Source organism: Oncorhynchus nerka, linkage group LG22, assembly GCF_034236695.1.
Source record: "Oncorhynchus nerka isolate Pitt River linkage group LG22, Oner_Uvic_2.0, whole genome shotgun sequence".
In the NCBI taxonomy this organism is placed as follows: Eukaryota; Metazoa; Chordata; class Actinopteri; order Salmoniformes; family Salmonidae; genus Oncorhynchus; species Oncorhynchus nerka.
The window spans coordinates 7,853,694-7,860,968 of NC_088417.1; positions in this window are offsets into that span (position 1 = coordinate 7,853,694).

Sequence of the window (7,275 nt, forward strand, 5' to 3'; positions counted from 1 at the left end):
TTTGCGATAGCCGGGGGCTACTCAAAACGCAGAAATAAAATATAAAACATTCATTACCTTTGACGAGCTTCTTTCTTGGCACTCCTAGATGTCCCATAAACATCATTTTGGGTCTTTTTTCGATTAAATCGGTCCATCTATAGCCTAGATATCGATCTATGAAGACTGTGTAAACAACGGAAAAAAATAGCGTTTTCTAACGTAACGTCATTTTTTTAAATTAAAAAAGTCGACGATAAACTTTCACAAAACACTTCGAAATACTTTTGTAATACAACTTTAGGTATTAGTACACGTTAATAAGCGATAAAATTGATCACGAGGCGATGTAAATTCTATAGGTGTCCGTCTGGAAATAATGTCCGGATAAATCTCAACCAAAATATCCGGTTGAAGAAATGGCTTGTCTCTTCTTCGTTTGACCAAGAAACAAATCGTAGGCAAATGACAAGACTGTTGACATCGTGTGGAACTGTAGGTATTGCAACCTCGACCTCATTTAATCTGGGTCACCTTTAACAATTCTTGGAAGTGGCGCATGGATATTTTTTTCCATTTTCAGTGATCAGATTTTCCTGCACTTTTCGATGAAACGCACGTTCTGTTATAGTCACAGCCGTGATTTAACCAGTTTTAGAAACGTCTGAGTGTTTTCTATCCACACATACTAATCATATGCATATACTATATTCCTGGCATGAATAGCAGGGCGCTGAAATGTTGCGCGATTTTTAACAAAAAGCTGCGAAAATTCGCAGCTTCCCTAAGATGAACATGAGTCTTCAATATTCCCAGGTAAGAAGTTTTAAGTTGTAGTTAATATAGTATTTATAGGACTATTTCTCTCTACCATTTGTATTTCATAGACCTTTGACTATTGGATGTTCTTATAGGCACTTTAGTATTGCCAGTGTAACAGTATAGCTTCTGTCCCTCTCCTCGCTCCTACCTGGACTCGAACCAGAAACACATCGACAACAGTCACACTCGAAGCAGCGTTACCCAAGGGGAACAACTACTTCAAGTCTCAGAGCGAGTGACGTTTGAAACGCTATTAGCGCGCCCCCCACTAACTAGCTAGCCATTTCACATTGGTTACACCAGCCATTGGGCTGATAGGCTTGAAGTCATAAACAGTAGCTGTGCTTGCGAAGAGCTGCTGGCAAAATGCACGAAAGTGCTGTTTGAATGAATGCTTACGAGCCTGCTGCTGCCTACCATCGATCAGTCAGACTGCTCTATCAAATTATAGACTTCGTTATAACATAATAACACACAGAAATACGAGCCTTATGTCATTAATATGGCTGAATCCGTAAACTATCATTTCGAAAACAAAACGTTTATTATTTCAGTGAAATACGGAACCATTTGGTATTTTATCTAACAGGTGCCATCCATAAACCTAAATATTATTGTTAATTCGCACAACCTTCAATGTTATGTCATAATTATGTAAAAATATGGCAAATTAGTTCGCAATGAGTCAGGCTGCCCAAACGGTTGCATTTTCCCTGACTCTGCGTGCAATGGACGCAAGAGAAATAACAATTTCACCTGGTTAATATTGCCTGCTAAACTGGATTTCTTTTAGCTAAATATGCAGGTTTAAAAATATATACTTCTGTGTATTGATTTTAAGAAAGGCATTGGTGTTTATGGTTAGGTACAGTCGTCCAACGATTGTGCTTTTTTCACAAATGAACTTTTGTTCAATCATCCCCCAGCGTTGCATCGATTATATGCAACACAGGACACGCTAGATAAACTAGTAATATCATCAACCATGTGTAGTTATAACTAGTGATTATATGCAACGCAGGACACGCTAGATAAACTAGTAATATCATCAACCATGTGTAGTTAACTAGTGTTTATATGCAACGCAGGACACACTAGATAAACTAGTAATATCATCAACCATGTGTAGTTAACTAGTGTTTATATGCAACGCAGGACACACTAGATAAACTAGTAATATCATCAACCATGTGTAGTGATAACTAGTGATTATATGCAACACAGGACACGCTAGATAAACTAGTAATATCAACCATGTGTAGTTATAACTAGTGATTATATGCAACGCAGGACACACTAGATAAACTAGTAATATCATCAACCATGTGTAGTTAACTAGTGTTTATATGCAACGCAGGACACACTAGATAAACTAGTAATATCATCAACCATGTGTAGTTAACTAGTGTTTATATGCAACGCAGGACACACTAGATAAACTAGTAATATCATCAACCATGTGTAGTTAACTAGTGTTTATATGCAACGCAGGACACACTAGATAAACTAGTAATATCATCAACCATGTGTAGTTAACTAGTGATTATATGCAACACAGGACACTCTAGATAAACTAGTAATATCATCAACCATGTGTAGTGATAACTAGTGATTATGATTGATTGATTGTTTTTTATAAGATAAGTTTAATGCTAGCTAGCAACTTACCTTGGCTTCTTCTGCGTTCGCATAACAGGCAGTCTCCTTGTGGAGTGCAACGAGAGGCAGGTCGTTATTGCGTTGGACTAGTTAACTGTAAGGTTGCAAGATTGGATCCCCCGAGCTGACAAGGTGAAAATCTGTCTTTCTGCCCCTGTACAAGGCAGTTAACCCACTGTTCCTAGGCCGTCATTGAACATAAGAATGTGTTTTTAACTGACTTGCCTAGTTAAATGAAAAAGGTATTTAAAAATGTAAAAAAAAAAAAGAAGGCAAAATCGGCGCCCAAAAATACCGATTTCCGATTGTTATGAAAACTTGAACTCGGCCCTAATTAATCGGCCATTCCGATTAATCAGTCAACCTCTAATTAGAATCAGGTGCTCTAGATTAGGGTTTGAGCAAAAACCTGCAAGACCTGCCTGGGTGAATGGCAGTGTGTGGTGTGTGTCAGTCGACACAATTATGGGAAGGGAAAAAGATAAGGTCAGACATCAGGTCTATAGGTCGTCCGACACCATCTCGATCAAACTAAACATTTTATATTAACATACAACCAAACTCTGTTTTACCCACACACTTAACGTCGACTCAACAAAACGCTCAGTAACTAATGCCGGTAAGACAAGTCTGTACTGTGAGTTGACTAGTATGAAACAAATACATTGTGACAAATCAAGTGTACTGAAAATCAACAAAAACACATTAATTCCATAAATGTGAAAACAACGAGTAGTTTGAGAATGTTTTGGTATGTTTTTTTTAATAAATTAAAACGGTCATTCAAAATACAGTGCCAAAGAAACATGATACAGCCAAACATGCTAGTAAGGTTTGTCATGAAGCACCTGCGCTCATGTTTTAAAGTTGAAACCAGAACGCAGCGACGTCCGCGCTCCTTCCCAACCACCCTCCATTTTGTTCCGTTTCCACTACTACGGCTAGTGGTTGCTGGGACAATTCCCATAGCAACAGCCCTGGGCCAGCCCTCTTTCCTTCTCAGACCCAATCAGCAGCAAGAGTCCTCAATATTTCACTCACAAGAAAATGTAAAATCAGATAAGGGAGGGTGGATACCTGTACACAATCACACTACAGTAATGTCTGATATTAAATACACCAATACAAAATAGAACCTGGTTATTTTCCCCCACACTAAAACAGTTTGTATTTTTTTTAAGATATGAAAAATATATATTTTAGTATATTTATTTCAGCAGCTTGGAAATAATGCATGAGCCCAAAAATCTATAGTTGTTGATGAGAGTGAAGCAGGTAGTGTGTTGATGAGAGTGAAGCAGGTGGTGTGTTGATGAGAGTGAAGCAGGTGGTGTGTTGATGAGAGTGAAGCAGGTGGTGTGTTGATGAGAGTGAAGCAGGTGGTGTGTTGATGAGAGTACTGAGAGAGAGAGAAGCAGGCGGTGTGTTGATGAGAGTACTGAGAGAGAGAAGCAGGTGGTGTGTTGATGAGAGTACTGAGAGAGAGAAGCAGGTGGTGTGTTGATGAGAGTACTGAGAGAGTGAAGGAGGTGGTGTGTTGATGAGAGTACTGAGAGAGAGAAGCAGGTGGTGTGTTGATGAGAGTACTGAGAGAGAGAGAAGCAGGCGGTGTGTTGATGAGAGTGAAGCAGGTGGTGTGTTGATGAGAGTACTGAGAGAGAGAGAAGCAGGCGGTGTGTTGATGAGAGTACTGAGAGAGAGAGAAGCAGGCGGTGTGTTGATGAGAGTACTGAGAGAGAGAGAGAAGCAGGGTGGTTGATGAGAGTACTGAGAGAGAGAAGCTGAGAGTACTGAGAGAGAGAAGGAGGCGGTGTGTTGATGAGAGTACTGAGAGAGAGAAGCAGGTGGTGTGTTGATGAGAGTACTGAGAGAGAGAGAAGCAGGCGGTGTGTTGATGAGAGTACTGAGAGAGAGAGAAGCAGGCGGTGTGTTGATGAGAGTACTGAGAGAAGCAGGTGGTGTGTTGATGAGAGAGAGAGAGAAGCAGGTGGTGTGTTGATGAGAGTACTGAGAGAGAGAAGCAGGTGGTGTGTTGATGAGAGTACTGAGAGAGAGAAGCAGGTGGTGTGTTGATGAGAGTACTGAGAGAGAGAAGCAGGCGGTGTGTTGATGAGAGTACTGAGAGAGAAGCAGGTGGTGTGTTGATGAGAGTAGGTGGTGTGTTGAGAGAGAGAGAGAAGCAGGTGGTGTGTTGATGAGAGTACTGAGAGAGAGAAGCAGGTGGTGGTTGATGAGAGTACTGAGAGAGAGTGTTGATGAGAGTACTGAGAGAGAGAGAGAAGCAGGTGGTGTGTTGTTGATGAGAGTACTGAGAGAGAGAGAGAGAGAGAAGCAGGTGGTGTGTGAGAGTTGAGAGAGAGTGAAGCAGGTGGTGTGTTGATGAGAGTACTGAGAGAGAGAAGCAGGTGGTGTGTTGATGAGAGTACTGAGAGAGAGAGAAGCAGGTGGTGTGTTGATGAGAGTACTGAGAGAGAGAGTTGATGAGAGTACTGAGAGAGAGAGAAGCAGGTGGTGTGTTGATGAGAGTACTGAGAGAGAGAGAAGCAGGTGGTGTGTTGATGAGAGTACTGAGAGAGAGAGAAGCAGGTGGTGTGTTGATGAGAGTACTGAGAGAGAGAGAAGCAGGTGGTGTGTTGATGAGAGTACTGAGAGAGAGAGGAGAGAGAAGCAGGTGGTGTGTTGATGAGAGTACTGAGAGAGAGAGAAGCAGGTGGTGTGTTGATGAGAGTACTGAGAGAGAGAGAAGCAGGTGGTGTGTTGATGAGAGTACTGAGAGAGAGAGAAGCAGGTGGTGTGTTGATGAGAGTACTGAGAGAGAGAGTAAAGCAGGTGGTGTGTTGATGAGAGTACTGAGAGAGAGAGAGAAGCAGGTGGTGTGTTGATGAGAGTACTGAGAGAGAGAGAGAAGCAGGTGGTGTGTTGATGAGAGTACTGAGAGAGAGAGAAGCAGGTGGTGTGTTGATGAGAGTACTGATGAGAGAGAGAGAGAAGCAGGTGGTGTGTTGATGAGAGTACTGAGAGAGAGAGAGAAGCAGGTGGTGTGTTGATGAGAGTACTGAGAGAGAGAGAGAAGCAGGTGGTGTGTTGATGAGAGTACTGAGAGAGAGAGAAGCAGGTGGTGTGTTGATGAGAGTACTGAGAGAGAGAGTAGAAGCAGGTGGTGTGTTGATGAGAGTACTGAGAGAGAGAGAAGCAGGTGGTGTGTTGATGAGAGTACTGAGAGAGAGAGAGAAGCAGGTGGTGTGTTGATGAGAGTACTGAGAGAGAGTACTGAGAGAGAAGCAGGTGGTGTGTTGATGAGAGTACTGAGAGAGAGAGAAGCAGGTGGTGTGTTGATGAGAGTACTGAGAGAGAGAGAAGCAGGTGGTGTGTTGATGAGAGTACTGAGAGAGAGAGAGAAGCAGGTGGTGTGTTGATGAGAGTACTGAGAGAGAGAGAAGCAGGTGGTGTGTTGATGAGAGTACTGAGAGAGAGAGAGAAGCAGGTGGTGTGTTGATGAGAGTACTGAGAGAGAGAGAAGCAGGTGGTGTGTTGATGAGAGTACTGAGAGAGAGAGAGAAGCAGGTGGTGTGTTGATGAGAGTACTGAGAGAGAGAGAGAAGCAGGTGGTGTGTTGATGAGAGTACTGAGAGAGAGAGAGAAGCAGGTGGTGTGTTGATGAGTTGATGAGGTGGAGTGACTGAGAGAGAGAGAGAGAAGCAGGTGGTGTGTTGATGAGAGTACTGAAGAGAGAGTAAAGCAGGTGGTGTGTTGATGAGAGTACTGAGAGAGAGAGAGAAGCAGGTGGTGTGTTGATGAGAGTACTGAGAGAGAGAGAGAAGCAGGTGGTGTGTTGATGAGCAGTGGTGTGTTGAGAGAGAGAGAGAAGCAGGTGGTGTGTTGATGAGAGTACTGAGAGAGAGAAGAAGGTGGTGTGTTGATGAGAGTACTGAGAGAGAAGTGTTGAGAGAGAGAAGCAGGTGGTGTGTTGATGAGAGTACTGAGAGAGAGAGAGAAGCAGGTGGTGTGTTGATGAGAGTACTGAGAGAGAGAGAGAAGCAGGTGGTGTGTTGATGAGAGTACTGAGAGAGAGAGAGAGAAGCAGGTGGTGTGTTGATGAGAGTACTGAGAGAGAGAGAGAAGCAGGTGGTGTGTTGATGAGAGTACTGAGAGAGAGAGAGAAGCAGGTGGTGTGTTGATGAGAGTACTGAGAGAGAGAGAGAAGCAGGTGGTGTGTTGATGAGAGTACTGAGAGAGAGAGAGAAGCAGGTGGTGTGTTGATGAGAGTACTGAGAGAGAGAGAAGCAGGTGGTGTGTTGATGAGAGTACTGAGAGAGAGAGAAGCAGGTGGTGTGTTGATGAGAGTACTGAGAGAGAGAGAAGCAGGTGGTGTGTTGATGAGAGTACTGAGAGAGAGAAGCAGGTGGTGTGTTGATGAGAGTACTGAGAGAGAGAGAAGCAGGTGGTGTGTTGATGAGAGTACTGAGAGAGAGAGAAGCAGGTGGTGTGTTGATGAGAGTACTGAGAGAGAGAAGCAGGTGGTGTGTTGATGAGAGTACTGAGAGAGAGAAGCAGGTGGTGTGTTGATGAGAGTACTGAGAGAGAGAAGCAGGTGGTGTGTTGATGAGAGTACTGAGAGAGAGAAGCAGGTGGTGTGTTGATGAGAGTACAGGTGGTGTGTTGATGAGAGTACTGAGAGAGAGAAGCAGGTGGTGTGTTGATGAGAGTACTGAGAGAGAGAGTAAAGCAGGTGGTGTGTTGATGAGAGTACTGAGAGAGAGAGTAAAGCAGGTGGTGTGTTGATGAGAGTACTGAGAGAGAGAGAAGCAGGTGGTG